Source organism: Cynoglossus semilaevis, chromosome 1 (genome assembly GCF_000523025.1).
Source record: "Cynoglossus semilaevis isolate Cse_v1.0 chromosome 1, Cse_v1.0, whole genome shotgun sequence".
Classification (NCBI taxonomy): domain Eukaryota; kingdom Metazoa; phylum Chordata; class Actinopteri; order Pleuronectiformes; family Cynoglossidae; genus Cynoglossus; species Cynoglossus semilaevis.
The window spans coordinates 29908940-29929738 of record NC_024307.1 but is presented as its reverse complement, the minus strand read 5'-3'; the positions used below and the strand labels follow the sequence as shown (position 1 = coordinate 29929738).

The following is a 20799-nucleotide window of genomic DNA, read 5'->3' as shown; positions in this document are numbered from 1 at the left end:
TGCAAATTTTTCAATACATATTTAAATTTGTATAATTTATGTAATGGCAGTTTTATGCATTTTTTTTTTCAGTTTTGGGGCAACAATGGAGCTGGACAGAAAAAATTGTATATATTTTGCATTTGGATGACGCGAGGTTGAAATGTCAACATGAATGCCTTGGCAAAATAAGTCGGATGATGTCCTGCAGCTTTTAGGTCAATTGTGAGCTTGAATGTGGAAGCATCCCTTTCTTTTGTATATACCTTAGGAGGACAGTGGAGAATTGCTATTTTCACATGCATAAAATAGTAAAAGTACGTAATGTTTTAAAAACCATCTTCGATTAATGTGCTTGAATTATTCTTAATCATGTTAATTCATCTCAGCATGGCGAGCTGTTTGACTCAAAACAAGTGCATACATTTGCAGAACTGACTGTTTAAAAAAAGATGTCACACAGCAACCTAAGTGTTTACAGGTGAGATGTGCAAATATCACCTTTGCTATGATGCCCCACAGGCAGAAGAAAATTAATCAAACTTGATAAAATATGACTGAACTTGAGAGCTTGAAGGATTTGATGAAAAACATTGAACTGTTTTTCACTCATCAGAAGAAATTGAACTTTCAAAATGTGGTTGCGTTTAAAATATGGCCTAATTTTTGCTAGGCAAAAAAGTCACATGTCAAATGCTATAACCCTCAAGGCAAATACAGCTTAGACATAATCTTGCACATTTAAATACAGGGGACAAACATCCTTTTAAAGGCGATGGGCTGTACTGCTGGAGCAGTGTAAAACCATGCAAACTGCATGGTTTCCATGTTACAATTTGAATGCATGGATGCACAGACAGACGTGTTTTAAAACTTAACAGCTACCCTTTGCAGTGCACTGGCATGGCGTCCCATCATCCGTGTTTAATTAAACATGATATTTTACAACATGTTCACATGCCTCTCACGGCTGTCTTTATTGTTTTGTTACTAAATTTACTGTCTTTGCTTATAAAAAATAATTAAGTTCATCTAAAGTTGTTGCAAGTGGAAAAAGTGAGTGGAGACCCATGGGAACGGGGTTCTTTTTCAAAGTTTGGTTTATTTTATATTCTATATTCTTGTTCTCATACTGGCTATGTGCACTATGCTTTAAATTAGTTAAAGACAGACACTGGATCAAGAAGCAACTCATATTCGCCACACTTAAATACCTCATTTCAACTCGGGCCTAGAAAAGGAAGTAGGAGATAGCTTTATAGGTAAGGTGCATATATAATTACAGCCTGTGCCTGTGACAGGGAGGACTGAAGAATACACGTCTGCTGCTTCGCCATAAAATAACACCCATACACACAGCATGTTGAGACACTTGACTGCTGAAGTGACACAGTATGGCAGGATGTATTCAGTCAGCTCACACAGCATTTGGATAGTAAAAATACAACATAGACACATTTGCATTCAGAACTTCTAAAAAAGTATATATATTCTGAACGATTTCCATTGTAATCACAGCTTGGGAGCAGCTTTAAAAAGAATGTGATTGCTCTGTGACGGCTGAGTTTGCATGTGAGAGTGGAATAGTGATTAAAAACTGAAGTGCATGGAGTTTGACGTATTATACCTTCAGTAGTAGGTTTTTACACAGCAACCGTCACAATCACTCTCCAGATTCATCAGTTGGCCTTAATAAAAATCTAACATTTGATAGGTTCTCAGAGTGGGAATGATTGTGGTAATAAATAAACACACGGATCTCAGCCTTAGTGTTGATGGAGCCTCATACTTATGGCTCTCCAGGAACTCTAGTTAATGGTGGTTATGTATTCTTGACCGTTAAATGCTTAAAGTTGAGAGTTTTAAAAGGAGCTCATCGGTATTGATTTTCCACTAAAAGGATCATCCCAGGTTTATTGTACTGTGAGGGAGCTCTTAGCCCTTCACTTTGGGTCAGTGTATGGACATCAAGCACGTTATGGTAGGATTTTCAATGCTGTCAAAAAACTGAAAAATAAAAAGGTTCTCATTTTAAAAACAAAGTTTAAGCTAGCTAGTAAATTCTGTGAATATGACTGCAGTTCCTCGGGTGTTTTTCCTCACACAATTAATACACATTCTAATTGAACATTGGAAAGTGGAAGCATTTGGGGCTTAGTATTAAGGGAAATGAGGACAATAGATGGAAATGTAATTACTTAGTGTTTTCATGGATTGTCTCTCAAAAATACTTTTTTTTTTCAACCCACAACCTGTAAATCATGACGACTGTCAAAACAACTATAAATATTTTTAGGCATGTTGCATTGGTTAGAATTTTTTTGAAATCTACTGTATGTATGTTTGATAATTTGTTGGTGCACAGATTTTTATTTTACAAAGATCAAGTAAAATTTTGTGATAAATTTTGGCAGAATTATGAATTAATACCTTTAGTTCACTTTTCATTTAGGAGTCCTTATGATTTGGAAACTATGACTTATAGTTGGCAGTGGATTTGCGAGGCAAAAGTCTAAACATCAGTGCAGACAATCGATATCTCATTAGGATGTTGCTTTGCATCTTCTGCACACTCTTTATTGGACTGCCAACTACAACCGTTTGGATAGAAAGCCCAATGCAACACAAGGTACTGGGAAAGAAAGCCCAGGACCCAAACTGATCCAGGCATGCTCTCCAAACTCATGCTCCAAATCCATCATTCCTAGATATGATCGGTGCAAAACATCAGTGCTGCATGACTTGTTTACACTTTTTGTATTTCTAGCAATGTAATCACTCTTTTTTAGCATATTTTTTTGACGTAGGGAATGAGGGACACAAGATAACTAGTGGTGCTGGTACACTGAAAGATAAGGGACGATGAGCCTTAGGCATAGGAGGGCTGGAAGACTCCTCTTGTCACTTCAGATAAGAGGAAGGAAATGGGGCTTGCTGCCGAGGGACCAACAAAGTGCTTGTCGCTGTCCCTTCAGCTTCTCAACAGCAGGTCGCCATAGTGAACGCAGACAGGTAAATGCCCATCTCACAACAAACAATTCAAGAAGAGCAGCATTCCTGGATTTGTAGTTGAGCTTGATCAAAGGGACGGAAACATTAGCAAATGATTTGGGCCTGAGCGGTCACTGAGTTTGATCATGTGGGTGTTGGGGCAGTGGTTATAGACACTGTTCATCAACACTAAGCTGCTGGCATGTGTTCTGCCAAGATTTGATATAAAAATCCATTGTTATTTTGTTGTTTCTGTTTGGTCACATCTGTTTGTTTGATCGTAAAACCTTTTGGACATTATATATATAAAAACCTTCAACGTTGTCAAATCGTCACACTCTATGGCTGTGATGACTTAGATATTTGTATTTACAGTAAATTATCCAAGGCCCCTATTTTCAGAAGAATAGATGTACATTGATCTTAGTTGAAACAATGTCCACTCTGTAGTGTCTAATTGGAATAATAGAAAACACTTTAATATTTTTAAATCTAAAACAGAGTCACCCAGTTTTTGGTTGTTTTAGAAATGGATGGAAATGGAATTGTTTTGGTCCAAATGATGTTGTTGCTGTCAATTACCAAACAAAAGAGTCTGGTCCAGTTGACATTTTAACTGAATAGGCCTGATATGGAAGACATTGTGGTTCTGCCGGCTGAAATTATTTTGATTTGATTACAAATTCCAAAATAACACTCACTTTGATAAAAATAACAATGACAAAAATAATCCACAGCTGTTGGACTCCTTTGTTGTTGTGTATTGGTTTATTACTTGTTTTGGCGTTTGTTCTAATGATTGTGAATAAGAAAGCTACCCAGGGGCATCTCTGTTTTGTGATACCTTAATTGTGAATTGTGCATGTCTGGCAAAGCTGAGTTGGTCTGTGCAGTATTCATAATTCATTGTTCTTTTGCCCTTTGGTAAACCCTAGACTGCTGCCAAATGGTGCTGAAAGTAAAATCCAATTGGCAATGACTGTAACTTTAGGTTATGTTGTTAGCATATATAATTTATATATATGAAAAAAGGCACATATAAAATTGGTTGTAGCAGAACTCAAACTCTCCTAAACTTTGTTTTATTGGAAGGTCAACTGCTATCCACAGTGTGTTTATTTTGAGGGTAATTGGATTAGATTGAACAGTGAAATACCGTCACCTCCTGTCGGTCCCTTGGAAGATTAGCACCAAGGCCATCAACAGGATCGATCATTGCAGCAGTCTCTGCTGGCTTGAGGGATGAGAAGGTCAATTGCTGCAATATAACTCAGCTGGGGGAGATCTCGTGTCAGGGGCTTTAATCTTAAAGAGTCTAAATAATAGGGATAGTTTATGGACAGGTTTGTGGTGGACGGACATCAGCGATAAGATCGCACAAGCAGAACAGATTAAGGTTCGATGAGTCACTGCTCGCCTAAGAATAACGTTTAAGCTCTGCAGTCAGACCTCAACACATTCTGTAGAATCCTGGCTTCTTTTTCTACACAGGATATCATCATCTGTGTCTCAATGAACAATACATTATGCAGTACGCTTTCCTCAGCTGGCGCCACACACTCTTACGTTCCCTTACACTCTCATTAAAGGTAGGCTGTGTGTAGTTTGTTTCCCCGCATGTACTCTTTTTGTTAAATGCTGAACACATCCTCCAGCGGACTCAGCTGACTAATCTCAATCCCTGAATTTATTCATGTTCAATAAAAGCTGTTCATCAGCCTAAACCTGCCTGTGCGTTCAAACTAAATTTGAACCACCTGGGAGAAACCTAAGTGACTTGGAGTCTGCATGGTTACTCTGTGGGGTGAAAGCAGTGGCAGAGAACGGGAGAAAAACAAACAAATCTGTGTACACACACACTTTCTCCCCACTGTGAAGGTCTGCACAGTTAGGGGGGGAGAGAGTACATCAGTGGGCACACTGCTTGTGTTGATCAAGGCTTGGCCATCTTCCAGACTCTGTACACAGGTTACAGGTGCGTTGTCTTTGGCAGCCCTGCACATTGATTATTGATCGTGAAGAGTGATGTGAGCATAAGAGTCGGGACGAAGGAGCGAGGAGATGGAAAACACTGAAGAATTACAATAAAGTCTTACACTTTATTCTATATTTAATCAATTTGCTTAGTTTTAATTAGAAACCAACAAAGGCTAATTCTTTTACTGCTATTTTGAAACAGTAGAGTAACCTTAATTTTACTTAACAAAATTTCGTGCTTTCTGCAAATGTTATTGGTGAAACAATCAGTTAATTTACAGGCTTTGTGATTAATGTTTAGCAATTAATCATTTGTTTTGTGATTAATGTTTAGCAATTAATCACTTTTTTTTTATTATTAAGGAGCCATATTTAACACTACATTTTTTTAACAAAATCAATTTTGTGTGTAAAAAGTTTACACACGTCTGCTGGTTTAAAACAATACAACTTATATTTGGTGTATTTAGATTTTTAAATTCTATATTTAAACTCTTCAGGATTTCTTGGAAATTCACATACCAATGTGCATTTCAGGCCCAGTAAGTTTTCAAGCAGACTGCTGCAGCTGCCACAAAACCTCTCAGTATCAGGTCGAATTCCTCTGGATCACCAACTGTCAGCTTAGTTGTAGATGTACTATGCAATGTTGAATGTCAGTGACTGACAGCCTGGGCCACATATTTTTTTTCTCATGTCCTTTTTAAACATTTAGTCACATCATTCTCTTCTGATGTTATGATCTTAAAATATTAAAACGAGGTCTGAAATCCATCTTGTCTCTGTTGGAGTCCAGTGCAGAGCCATCAGCACAACCTCTACTACTGTATGATACTCTCAATAATCCTACGGCCAAATTTAAATCATTATGCTGTTAAATGGACAGAGAAATGGTTTAACAGTTTAGATCACAGTGAGCAAGCCGTCTTTTTTTTTTTTTTTTTGTCCAAGTAATTCAAGCCCCCGTCTCCCAAAATCAAAAAGAAAAGTGAAAGTATGGAGGCTCCCTCTGGAGATGCTCTTTTAGACCCTTCTCTGTCTGAGGTGCAATGAACCATGAGAGTGTACTCTCCACTTCACTCAAACCATGCTGTTATTGCTCAGGTAAAACACACACACACACACCAACACCATCAAACCCTAAAATAAAAGAGGAAAACTCACAAACACATACTCACAAAACAGGAACTAAACTTATAGTACCTTTCAGACTGTACTTTAAAGCCTCAGGGAGAGAAACATATCCAGGAGTTACATTTGTTATCCTTTTTTGTGTGCATGAGGAATTTATAGGTTGTATTAGATGATTTTGTCTCGTAGAGGCTGTAGTTTATTATCACTGCTGCTGCCAGCTTTTTAGGACCTGACCCAAAAGTGGCCTGGTTAAACTGTGATCATTACCCCTGACATCCGTGACCCGACCTGGCCGCCACCCGCAGAAAACCAAGAAAAGCGCTTTCTCCCCTTTAAGTGTTCACATCAGTCCTGGTGTTGCAGGCAAATTGGAAAATCAGAAGCATATAATACTCCAGTAATCAAGTTTGGCCATGTAGAACATTCAATTAAACATTAAACATTAATAGCTGGGGTTTATTTCACATATCCATTAGGTTGTGCTGTACGTGGATACTAAATCTTATTAATAGAGTTGGAATGACTTGAATTTTTTTTCTTCTCACTGCAACTGTAATCAGCAAATCAAAATGGTACTGACCAGCTTTAACAGTGTGAATGTTGCACAGATGTGAAGAGGAGAATATTGTAGAGCTGCCTTTTAAATTATTATTGGTTAAAGGGCTGAAGGTAAAGTACCATTTCTTTGTGAATAATACAGCTTGGGGAATGAATTCTTAGAAATCTAGTGCAGGGACTTGACATTCAGATGTGGTTGAGCAGAAGTGTAGACTTCTTATTTGCTTTAGTTCTTTGTGTTCAAATGTTTGACATCTGACTTGTTTTAACTGTATCTAGTGATAAATGTTTATTATTAATAGCCAGTACAGAGTAATATTCAGCTTGAAATGAATACTTTATAATATTTGGAAAAAATCTTGCCATAGGTAATTTTGCTGCATTCATATTTGCACAGATTTTTATTTTCATTCAAGAATTATCTAGAAATACTTTTCATGATGTATCTTTGTTGAATTGTTAATTGGACAAGCTTGGGTGGTTTGAAGTTTTATTCGTTTAAATGTTGTCAGTAGAGCTCCATTGTACATTTCCTTTAAATTGTGAAATGATCTGTAAAATAACCTCAGAAAAATCCCCTGGAGTTAGTATGTTTATCTGAAAATAGTTTTCTGGATTTTTCAAAATTAAACCAAAACCAAATTGATATCACATACTTGACATTGGAGTTAATGCAAATGTTTTACCTTATTATAATTTGGTGATCAAACTGTTATTGGTAGGATAGCTGATAAGGAATTAAATCAATTGGTGATAATGATAACAGAATAGGAAATGATCAGTTCTTTCTTCAGTTTCCATCCCTACTGATAGTTGTTATCCATGACTGTAGTCTCCATCCTTGCCTTCTTTTAATTTCAGTAAAACAACAACATTAGCCATTAGCAGTAGCCAAAAGAATAAACTTAAGCGGGAGATGGAGATGTTTTTTTGTTTGTATTTTTTATCAGTCAGCTGGATAGAGGATTGCATTTAAAGTACTTTAAGAATTAAAAAAATTCAAGTTGGATAGAATTGTTGGACATGACTTGGTTGTCTGACTGTCCTCAGACAAACCCGATTTAGACAGCACACGTCTCCACATGTCCCTGTCAACCTTTTTTGCACCAAAGGGTGCAGGGGCTTGGTGTGAAATATGACAGAAATTTATATTGACTGATTTCAAGGTCTTGCTTTGAGTCTCAAACCCATGTGGATATTTCACACACATTGGACAAGCCTGGGCAGGATGCCGAGCACTCATAGCCATCACTTCCGTTTCTCTGACCTATTGCTGTTACTGTCTGGAGCACGTATAATATTTTTTTTTAGAGAGACTGCTTGCACAAAAAAAAGCATGTTGTAACTGCTCTCTTGTTTGATACCAGAACGTGCAAGCAATGTCATTTTATATTTCCTATTTCCTTGGAGGTTTTGAATGTTTCCAAGTTTGTGTGAAATCTTTTTTTTTTTTTTTTCTTTTTACCTAAGAACACGGAGACTCTAGAAATGCCATTTGTCTACCCTGTGAATCTTTGTTGTTATTAACCATAGTGCAATCAAACAACTAATTAAATTATAATCTTATTTACTGTGCGGCTCTCACACCACATGTGGCAAAAGGCTACGGGGGAAAATGTAGTCCCGCTGCCGGTCTGTCACCTCTCAGTAAACACAGTTGCACAGAATTTACACTTCAGCAAGGTGCTAAGCAAATTTACAGAGAAGTACGTCAAAGTTCCTCAAACTCCTCAAAAAAAGATGTGGATTTGCACTTTCAGATGCTGAAACAAACATCACATAGAGATATAAAGTTTGGAGTTTGTTCTGTGAACCGCAGCAGCAGCTGCAGCAACAGGGGGATGCAATGTGTAAAAAGACAGGAGACTAGCGTTTTCTCAAGCTGAAAGGTTTTAATTAGTGTTCATCACACGTTCAGGGAGTGTCATTGCCATTCTAAATTTAAAGTTGTTACCGGTGCTATTTTTCTTGAAGTGTTAGGGGAGAAAAAAAAAAGAAAATCCAACTGAAGTGAGAGAAGAAAGTTTGAGTATTAGTTGTACTGTATATGGTCTAGTCTCTCAGGTGGAATAAATAATTTAGTAAACATCTTACAGATAATGTTGTTTTATTGACATCTGTAACTGTCCCTGCGATCGCTACTTTAGGAAACAGTCTGTAAATGTTAATATGACAGATGAAGTGGAGTTCCCAAATCTCTCCGCAATCTTATAGTCAAATACGAAAGGCCACACAAGTGCTTTAACCTCTTTTTGGATGTTAATGAAGAAATTGAAAAATAGAAGCATTTAATAGTTCCTCCTAGACAGACATCAAGTTCAGTGACGAGACTTATTGGTGTGGGCTTTAGTTTCTGCCCTCCAACTCAGCTAATCACTAAGTCTGTGATTTAGCAGTCGGCAGAGTCACCACGGGGCATGGTGTGCTACTGTTGGAAGTACGGAGACAGATGGAGATTTTGCTCTCTTCCCATTACCTTTAACCACAGCTACTCTTCTGTCAAAAGAAGTGCTGGTAGAGAGGACTTTTCATGAGCAACCTGATAGCCAATGACCAAGGGTATGGTGTTAGAGTAAAAAACTTCATCTTCCGAGTTTGTTTTTTTTTTTTCTCCACTGAAAACAAAGAGCAGTCTCTCCTGTTGAACCTGTGTTTTGTAAACCCATCCATCCGTTGACACTTTACCTGAAAACTGTTTTAACAGCTACTGCAAAGCTGCAACAACCCGAGAGTAACATTGAAGTGCATTGAAGTGAGACAAGTCTGTTTGATTTATCCTGTTACAGCACAATAGTGCTTTCTGTGGATAAAACTCCACACATTGTCATCCATAGCTGAAAATTGTTATGTGCACGTCCTCTTAGAACCCAAATATAGCACAGGGCACTTAGGAGGGTAGACAGGGAAATATTAAGGGAATTTGAAATGATATGCATCCAAAAATTGGTGTAGTTGGAGTATTAATATGTAAATAATGAATATGGAAATTATCTTCCACTGCTCAGTTTGAGAGTTAACGCTAAATGGAGCTGAAAATTAATGTTTTACCTCAATGGCCCTTGGCCCAACTTTTCAAAAAGGAAAGAAAAATCACAAAGATCTGATAAATTACTAGACAAAAACAAACAATCAAGCAAACATAACAGGTAATATGTAATTAAATAGTTTCCAGGCAGCATTAGCTAATCTAAAATCTTTATCACAAACAAGAATAAGTTAATGCTACATATTGACATTGTGAACCCTCTATGATGCATTTAATGAAAGCATTTCTCTGTTGTACTATGGAACTATGCGTTTGGTTTTCAGATATATCTCTCTGAAGCTCTGGTAGCCCCACAGATAAGTTAAGTGGTACCTCACAGAGTAGAGTAAATCAAACAAAATATATATTCTTTTCTGAAAACTGATGTTTGTAATTGATGATGAAAAAATAGATTAATTACATTGGAAGCTTTATTTTGCATAGTTGAAAATATAATTATCATGTAATTTAGGAATGTTGTCATTTTTTGTGTTTCTGTTACATAAAGCACAGGTATGACCTGGATAAATAAATTGTGAATTGAGAACGATGAGAATAAGGAGAGTTAACTTGATACCACCACAAGAGATGCTTATTATACCAACATTATGCTTATTGGTACTACTACCGTATAATATATATTATAAAAATAATGCCGTACATTGATTATCTCTGTAATGATGTCTCCATTAAGCACTATTGATTTGATGTTTACCTCCTTATCACTGAAAAGGTCATTTTGGGCGGGGAGACCTAAAGATGAACCTGACAGAGACAAACAAGCATTATCACTAACGTTCACACTAAGAATGCACTGAAATAAAAAATCTTGGCCGAAAACCGAAACACCGAAAAAATTATTATGCCGGTTATTACCATTGCATTTATGGTTATGTGTACTAAACCTCAATAAAATCAAGGCACTGCGATTGCATAAATTGATATTAAATACATAATAAATTATTAATTGTCAAAATAATTAACTGTCAAATGTCTAGCAGAGAAATAAAATCAACTTTCACATAGGAAGTCAGAACAGAATAGCCTACTTATTATTATTATTATTATTATTATTATTATTATTTGAGGCTCTCTCTTGCAGGATCTCACAGAATATCAGAATATCAGACAAGGAGGGTGCCTGCCCCTCATCTGGAACAGAGAAACAAGTCCTTTTTGCTGCCTTCTACTTTCCTTCTCCTGCGCTGTGCACATCTCCGCCTCTAAGCAAGTTCTCCGCGTTCATCGCGGCCTGGATAATTTCTTGTGCACGCTGCTTTATTCCCGTATCCAAGTAATGACCATAATACCTGGACCAAGTACAGTTGCGACGAGTGCAGGGGATCTCAGATCTCAGTGAAACATGTGCTGACAGACTCTATGAGTGGACTTTTCACCCCCTCTTAAAATGTCATTACAAGTTTTGCAAATCGCTATCTGTGGAGCTTTCTCAGATATATTGAAATACATCCACACCCTAGACATGTTGGTACTTTCAAACAAGCCCATCCAGCCATGTTGTTTCAGTGATAAAATGCACAATATTTGGTTCATCTCTAATCCACACCTATTGTCATAACTAACTTCATGTTTACCTAGGTGCTCTAGAGAAAACCATGCACACACAGAGAGAACATTTAAACTTCCTACAGAAAGACCATCATGAACTACCAGAGAATAGAACCATTAGCTTTATAACCATGTGGCCCACTCATTAATTCTAATTGCAAAATAAACAGTGATAACCAACTTCTAACAAGGTCAAACATCTGCCTTAGCTCATAGCAGGAGAGCTTCCTGCATCAAATTATGTACTAGGATAATTTCAGGTCATCTCATTCTTCCAGTGCTGTTTTTTTTTTTTTTGTTTTTTTTTTTTTGTCAGGGTTCCCCACAGTAACACACAGACCTTCACTGCCAATCGGGTTCAACCGGGGCTTGTGTGCGTTCAACCCCGACTGTCGCTCACTCACCCTGGAGCTTTGTGAAAAATGAGACCGTGGAGGATGAGATAACACTGTGCAATGTGAGTGTGTGAGACTCTGGGTGCAAGCTGGGTGTGCGCTGTGGCACATGCCCCAGTGAGACACATAATTGTGTCCTCTCATGTGTGAACACTATCAATAGGGCTCACTTAATGTTGAATCATTAAGAGTAAATTAAAATTTCACAGGGATCAATATTGTATTGACTCTCATATTATGCGTGCAAGTCATGAGCGGTCCCTTTTTACTCATTTAATTCACATCTAATTTCCGTTCATTCACAGTTTTATTTTAGGAGATATCAAGCAAAGTATGTCAAGATGCTGTTTCAAAAACAATACAAAAAAAAAAAATTATGGATCAATGCTGTGAACCCTGGTGTAGTCTTCTGTTGTGACCCTGCCCTGTGTTTTGATTTTTTTTATCTATTCAAATGTATAAGTTTAAGTTAATTTACCACCATTAGAGGTGAGAAATAGTTAAAACGCTTCAAATTTGAAGCAGGAAATGTTGTGATTAATGACTACTGATGCGTGGGATGATGATGTATACTGTAGTTAGTGCAATGAGTCTTTATTAGGAAACTTTATTAAGACTATAGAACTTGTTTAGGACTAAACAATTTCAAATCAGATATTTTTTATTATATTTTTGTATATTCAGATGTATTCTTTCTGTAGCTTTGAAAGTCTGGGAATTACTCTTTTTGTCTCTCAGCTGCTGTCCATGAACCTAAAAACTGTCAAATGTCCTTTTGCAACAGTTATGATCATTCAATGACAATCCAAGTGTTATACCAAATGTGTAAACTGTTGTGAAAGATGGCTGGAATGAGGAAGATATGGTAAATATGTATATTGTAGCAGATTGATTAGTATTCAGTGAAAATCCAGTTGTCCTTATATAAATGTATGTTTAAATAAGAAAAATATCCCAACAAATGTGGATTTTATTATGATTGTGTGCACCAGGTTAAATTCTTTGTAATTGCATGCATTACACAGTAACTTAGTGTTTTTCAATAATTGAAAAGCACAGATTTTCCCATTTTGTCGCTCGGCCACAGTATCTAGGACACGAGCATGGGTTTAACGATTAAACTGTACTAGGCCATATTAATGAAATCACATTGCATCCAACCTATCCCATCCAAAATGAATTATTGCCAATAAAGGTCATTGTTTAAAGAGAGATACTGCTGATAATAATGCTACTAGGGTAGACACAGATGTAGTCCTCCATCTGTTACAGTATGTATCTAAGATTACTACAGTCAACTGCACTGGCATTAAAGGGCATGTAGATGTATATAACAGTGTAGGCTTGTGCAAGTGGTTGAGCTGGGATGGCTAAGTGCTTGTTGTTTGCCTCAATGCCTATGATTGATGCAATTCATGAATGTGAAAGGTCATTCATAACTGAGCAAACTGCTCAATGGAGTTCAGTCAGTGATTGTTAGCATGACACAGACACCAACAGTGCAAAAGTGAAGCTGGAAAATGTGTAAATCACAATAGAAACAAATCAATAAATAAATAAAACATACCTGGAGTTAAAAAAGAGGGGAAGTTTTGGATGAAAATAGATAACTGGCAGTGTCTATGCTGAAAATCTAGTGGGAGGAATAAAAACGGAAGGATTCTTTTCAGTGCTGTTTGACTGTTGCAGTGTCAGCCTGCTATTCTTGCCCACAGTATCTTGATTTATTTTCTCCTGCCATCTTTCATGAGGAGATTATGATGCCACTTGAAATGGGAAGTAGTTTGAGAGGAGGACAATATAAAAGAGGTGAGAGGTAGTTGTTTGGTAACAGGATGGCAAAATAATGAGGGTGTGTAGTACAGCACTGATACGTATAGCAGCCTTTTCACACCTCAAATAAAAGATAAAATTAAAAATGCCTGCCTATCAATGACTTTTTTGTTGCATTTCAGCTGAGTCTTCACAACTGCAATGCAGTGACATTTCCTTAATTGCATTAAGTCAATCAAGTATGATTAAAAATATGAAATTCAGTGAAAAAGAAAAAAACAATAAAACAACAGTATGTAGGGGCATGTGTTTCACACCTGTTTTAGTCAACCTGGAATGTAGGCTTTATTTCATTTGTGCATTTATGGCCAGACATCTGTTAACCTTAGCAGTAAGTTGCATCAAAAATCTATTACCTTTAGCATTATCACAGGGTGTCGTTTCTACTAAGGTGTTTTTTCCGGTAATAATAGTGCTGAGATTGCAGTCCTGTTTTCTGTAAACAGCAGTTCATTATCCTCATCATGTGGCTCATGTCCAGAGGCCACTGTTTTGTGCTTCCCCATAGGACAACCCTTTAGCACGGCCTGTGGTGACTAAAGGCCCAAAGCATACACGGAAACATACAACAATGTCACTTTTCTAGCTGTAGGATTGTCAGTGGACATGGTAGGAAAAGAACAAACCTGGCTTCAGGCCTTGATCCTTAATGAGGTGCAGCTCAGGACATATGCTCTGTTGTATTTACAATGCTGGAGCCTCAGTGTGATGAGGTCAAGAGGGACACAATTAACACAAGTCTCTGTTTGGTGTTGGTCAAGAAAATGCCAAAGGTGCTGCCTAGAGAGACACACTGTTCACAGAGCTACACTGGCTAAATACATTGCAGGTCTCTACACGTATATGTTTTGCTTCCCCTATTGCGATGTTGTTAAATAATTTTAAAAGATACAATTTTATATAGTAACATGCTGCGGCCATATCTAAGTCTACATCTGAAATAAACAAAAATCATTGTTAACTGTTGTAACAGGATGTAACCACTTATACTGTATATAACAGATATGATCAACATAAGGCAATAATCTCCAGACGTAGCCCACAGCTAGATGTCAATAGGGACTGCAACTCTAAATGTTCAAAAACATTTTGTACCTCTCTCAATTTTTCTGTCCCATTTTGTATAAAAAAATATATAAAAACTGCATTTATGTTATGAGATAGTGGTGGTCAGGATCAGCAGTGTCAGCAGCAGCTGATGGAACTGTCTGAACAAACATCAGTTCAAGCATGGGAGTAAAAGTTCAAAACCCAAAGCCCATGACCAACTCCACTAATCTCAAGTTGTTAATGCACCTTCCTGCAGAGGGGGCTACTACACACGCTTAACCCCATGGTGGAACGCAGCATTGTTGTGCCGTACCGTATCGGTGTGTTCAGAATTTACAATGGACTGTTGATGAATGACAAATGTTCTTTCTCAATTTCACAAACGGATGAAAATATTTATCAAAGATGGAGTAATTTTCAGCATTTCAGTTTCAAAACTCTGCTGTGTTTTCACCAACTTTTTAAATCATTGGCAGTGACATGATGTTTTAGAGGTGCATAAGTTTATAGTAGAACTACAGGATTATGAAAAAAAAGTTTATAATTATTTACACCTGCAAGTCATTCTCCATTCACTTTGTACTCTATAGAGTAGTGCCAGACCAGCAGATGGATTGGCTACCCAGTCAACTTTAACTTTCAACCTTTAGAAAATCAAGGCCAAGTGCTCTATCCAGAGGCCTTCATCATTTTCACATATTCTGCCAAATGGAACCGAAATGCTTTAGTAAACTTGGAGCAGATGCCGCTTCCAAGGGGACCATGTGACATAGGCTGATATCGCAATTCTATCCAAGTTCTTGGTTGTCATACCAAAAATATAAACCTTGTTTTACTTAGCTTACATTAATGAGCCCCAGAAGCAGCAGTAAATGAGTAGTTGATCTTTCTGTGGTTTGTGAAGTGGAAAAAATAATCATATCTACATTAGCTGCATGATTTCTGTTAACTATCCTTAAATTTGAAACAACATAATATATTTTTTATTGTTTTTACCCCAGTTTTGCCATTACTTTAACCTTAATAACCATGTTCTATTGTGTTCTAGTGTCTGCTTTAGTTCACTTAATATTCAAGTCTGAAGACACATTGAAACATAATATTTTTTTTAAAAGAAGGCTAATTACCAATGCCTATTAAAGGGGCATCAGTGTGGGAATCACAATAACAATGGGATAGCTAGAGGGGATTGGGAGGGATTCATGCTGTGGTTTATCAGAGCTAAATTATGGAGGATAAAAGCCAAAGTAAAGCTGGGTGCTGAAAGCAGACTGAATTAAATTGTGTTTATTATAAGTTTTAGCAAAACAGCAAAAATTGTAGCAACCAGACAGGTTTTCAAGAGCTTTTATGAACAAGGATTTTCTTAATTGTGTAATCTCAAGATGCGAACTCTATCAGTAAAACAATTTGGACACTATAATCTATAATTTGGTTTTACATGGTTTTCTCAGCTCAATACTAGACAGCAAGGTTTTCATATACAGCGCCATGTTACTCAGTAATTTCATTGATAATTGATAGACTATTTTTGATTCTCATATTAATGTGGGACAAAGTGCAATGCAGCCTACCTGAAGTGCAGTTACCTATTGTATGTTGTTAGCTACCATTTTTTTATTATATGGGCTCAGAGCCACTCATCATCATCGTATGCATTTCTTCATAGTTTGCATTGTCACATTTGTAATCACCTGCCATGTTGAGCAATTTTTGTGGAAATACTGACAATTGCACACTAAACAATACACAGGAAAACTGACAAGCTCTGCTAATATAATGCACTGTGTACACGTTTCTAATAGACCACTTTGGAAGGCTTGGTTAAACTGTCACTCAGGCTTAATAATTCTTTGAATGTTTGCAAAGACAAGATAACAAGCTATCAGTAATGCTGCTGGAAAATGAATACCAGCAGCTCTAGTTGGTCTTTGTCATGGAGAAAGAAAACCCTAGCATGCATCAAATTTAAAATCCTGCAAGGAATAACGACGTAGCAGGACCTCAAGGTATATGGTTCATGATGTGGGTAGGACAATATGTGTGGTCTGTTGAGATTTTATATAGTATGTAACACAATTTTAAGAAAGCCTGATGGAGTGTGAATAGCATTGTTCCATCATGCCTTGAAGGATGATAAACAGAACCTACTTAAAAAATCACTTTTGTGTATTACAAAAGAGACCAGTGCTCTGAGTACTGACGGCCCGGCCCTTTTATAGTTCCCACCAAGCACATGTCTACTTTTAGACTTCAGCAGCATAATGATATTTGCTTAACAGAGCAGCCAGCAATCATTCTTTCCTCTGCCAGTATCTATTGCTAATCAAGTGCTTCTCAGCTCCTACTGGAGGTGAAGGCTGCCAGACGTAACGCAAGAATAACTGGTGCACAGCTTGTCTAAAGGAACCAAGGTCCTTTTTCAAGTTTGACAATGCTAGGATAAATTCCTTGTGCTATTTATTTCCCTCATTGTCAATGACTTCGCCAGCTCTGATGCTTTTAAGCTGTGAGCATAACGACCTAATTGTAATTCCTGAAAAATGTACAAAAATGTATGCGCGTATGTGCATACTGTATAGCAAGTGTTCTTCCACCAAGTTCAAAGATTGAACTTCACGATTGTGACGCAAGAACATTCTCTTGGTTATTAATCGGTGAAGTTAATAGAAACCACAGCATGAAACCATTTCAGGAAATACAACAACAAAACACATATCTTCAAAATGTAATCTCCCTCAACTCAGGAGCACAGTTGAATCCAGAAGGAAACAGAGTTTAGAGTGAATTAATAGCAGACAACAGCCTGGAGAATATAATTAAATACTTGTATAAATTTGACTTTTCCCTAGTAGCTTATTTAAAAGCGCAGGAACATTGGTCACTTTTAGCAATAATGTTCTGTGACTTTATTCTGACCTGGACGTAATCACTTAGCAGCACTGAATATTTGTATTAGCAAAAGTTTTCTAACTTTCTAAACTTTTCTAGCCAAGAAGCTCTTTTCCCTGTTGCACTCTCTTGGCTAATATGACCAGATGTTGTGCCTTGATCTGCAAAAAGTTGTAGACAGCAAAATGTGGTTTATACCATGTGGTTTCTAGGACAGACAATGTTATCAGGTATAGGCTCGTAGAGTTCACACCATCTCACGTTGCTTTGAAATATTGTCATTGACCTTGAAAGAAGTAAAAGAGTTAGATGAAATGTGATTTGTTAACAGCTTTTATTCTCACCAAAAAGCACTCATCTTATCCGACATGGTGGACGTGAACCTGCACTGCTCGCCCACAGTTGCCTGGTGTGATGTTTGACAGATTTCTCCCTCTCCAGCTAGGCTCACAGTAAATGTCCATCTGGCGGCTTCCCATGGGTACTTATTATTCTCAGCTAGCCAGGGGTTTTCTGTTTTCTAGCAGACAGCCAGTGCCTGCCTCAAAGAGTTTAGAGCCAGACCCGAACCGCTTGCATATGCAGTGCCAGATAGCCGAACTGTGCTAAGGTGGCATGGCGCTGGGTATTCAATTACTCAGTGAGGTGGTGATGGTCCAAAAATGACTTCCTCTTGAAGTGAAACACTACAGTACTGTAGCTTGCTCCGTGGTCAGAGGCTCCCTGCCATTGTACTGCTGAAAAGTTCTAATTTAGTCCTTTCCCCCAAGTGACATTGAGTCATGGAGGATAGTTGTTTAAATATGAGAAAGTGGTACCTCATAGCAGTAAATACACAGAGAACCTAATTTGTTATTACCTTAAGTCCAGTTGTATCAATGCACAGCTAGTATTTTATCTTTTATATATGTCTTATACTGGGGATGTCAATTTATTCAAATATCCAATTGTGGTTAATCACATGAATTTTCATAGCCATACTCGGATAGTTGTACATACCATAATTATTTCTGTTGCAAATAAAACTTAAATAAGAAGAATTGAATTCCATCCAAATGTATTTTATTGTTCATTGTGCAATGATTCTATATATTTTCCATTTCCCTTTAATTTCTAGAATAACCTCAAATATTTTTTAAAAGAAAGAAATAAAAATTGGGATTAGGAGGGACATTTCTTAGAAATGCCTTGCAGTTTGTTTGTTTGCAGTTGTGCAGTTTTTAAGATTTTAATATTTTCATCAAATTAATGTGCTGTGCTGGTAACTATTTTTACATTACAAGTGAACATAAAGTAAGAAGCTACATTTGCCACTTAAAGGACAAAGTGCAAAAAAACACTGCACATTTAGCTCACTAAAAGTTGTGTTTTATGTGCACATATGGAAAAAAGCGAGGGGTAACTGCATACCATTGAAGACATTACTGGGCAAACAGCAGCATCCAGGTGCTGAACTAAATCCTACCCAGTTTCTGGACTGACATCTCAGACTTCCCAACTATCACTCCTGACAACAGTGCAATGAGGAAAAATAAAATGGGTCTTACCTAGTGTGGACTAGTTTGTCACATCTGTGAACAGATCATAGGGAGGGAGAGGGGGAGAGAGGAGGAGGGAAGTTGAAGGAAAAGAAAGAGAGAAGCAAAATGTCAGCAAAATTACAATGTACAGGAAGCCAAACTTCAATGCAAGCCCAGGCTGTCACTGCTCTCCTGAAAAATGATGGTGTCCCAGTATTGCACAGACTGGGGTTTAAGAATAGTCCCTGTCAAGAGGAGGACATCATTTATTAATCGACAGACATGAAAGTCTGAGATAGTGCCCCCTGAGGACTCGGAGTTTGCACAACTTGCATTAATATTTGTCCATGCTTTGGGAAAAAAAAGGTGAGGATGGATGAAAAGATGATACAAGCAAAACCCAAATCTGTTAGAGACATGTCTTCACCTGCATTGCTCAAGTGTAACATTACTACAGGATCCACTTCTCTAACTAACATACTGTAAACCACAGTGTTTTCTTTCCCCTTATGTATTTCCCAGGTAATTTAGTAACCCCTAAGATACACCTCACCCTGTGTGCCTGGAACTTTGCTACATTTCCCTAAGCTTGTTAGTTTGACAGGCAACGTCCAATGTTCCAACAGCATAATAAAATGCCAGTCCCTCTCTCCCCACAAAGACATTAGGGTGTCCCCAGCACAAACACTGAACCACTGCCAAAAAATCTTCACCGTGTCACTATTTCTTGACATTCACATCTCCAAAGATTTATAGAAAGGTTTATGAAACGGCCTGGAGTTCTCTGTGCCTCCATCCACTTCCCTGCACTAACTCTTTGGCAGCCCCAGAAATATAGACTGGGATTCCATTACACCATGCTATGAAAGTGGTCCCCCTACGAATGTACTCTTCTAAACTAGCAGTTTTGCTTTCCTGTAAATGTGCAATAAAACTTGGAAATTGAGGAAGCTGACAATATCAGGGTTTAGTGTGAGGGGAAATAGACTCAGGACTAATTTTGAGTTTCCCGTGCTTACAATGCAGCTTACAACGCAGTGGTTGTGTTGCTAAGCAGTATTTCTTTTGTAATATGATTTATCACACTTGATGTCTATCCCACTGCATTCATTTACATTTTTGGTGTGCGTGCAACAAGCTCCCCAGGGGATCAACGATGGGAGGGTGTGATTGCAATATCCGTTTCCAGCATGAGAACAAATCTATTTTCAAGGAAGACTGGGAAGGGGAGGGTGGCACTAGGGTTCAATTCCTGTCTTCCTCATTACTATTCTGTCTGACATGCATTCACACTCATGGCTATCGTAGCTAAACAGAGACCTCAGCTGAGGACCTTGAAACTCCATGCCTGGGAAAATTGGACCCACGGGAGAAGGATGGCTGGGACTGATGTCAGACTTCAAGAGCCACTACAAGTAGCTGGGTTTTCAATGACATTAGCATCGGTGTTGTTTGGTAGAGAGAGTCTGAGAGAGCAGCACACCTTAAGGGATCGTGTTTAAAGACAACGATGACAATACAAGTGGTTGAGTGGGATGTGGCAAAAGCATAAACAGTCTGGCATGAAGTGCAAACAGCAGACAGCCACCAGAGATAAGTGAGGGAGTGAAATTAAATTAAACGATCTTATTTAGAATTCAACCTTGACAGTCCTGAGTTCAAGCCAAAACAGAAACATAAATAAAACAACCTCACTGCAAAACCATTTTCTATTATTTTTCCTGCGTTTTTCATATTTTAAAAAAATATTTTTTTCAACAGTGCAGTAAATATTATTGATTTTATGTTTTACTGTGTCCATTCAAGTGACCTAGACAGTCAAAAGCAGTGAAGGTAGCATGGGCCTAAGTGGATTAGACTTGCAGGGACGGTGGAG

The 20799-nt window shown here is 37.7% G+C and overlaps 2 protein-coding genes across 5 annotated transcripts in view; one reads left to right on the top strand and one right to left on the bottom strand.

The window, feature by feature from the left end:
- The window catches only part of LOC103390683 (5,6-dihydroxyindole-2-carboxylic acid oxidase), a 230759-nt gene that overhangs the window by 43041 nt on the left and 166919 nt on the right, over window positions 1-20799 (top strand). The gene's annotated exons all lie outside the window — the stretch shown is intronic.
- LOC103390678 (receptor-type tyrosine-protein phosphatase delta) overlaps window positions 1-20799 on the bottom strand; it is a 259293-nt gene that overhangs the window by 159685 nt on the left and 78809 nt on the right. Inside the window, exon 4 of the mRNA XM_025052801.1 lies at window positions 18951-18974. The gene's annotated coding sequence lies outside the window, so the exon portion shown is untranslated. The remainder of the gene's footprint in view (window positions 1-18950; window positions 18975-20799) is intronic.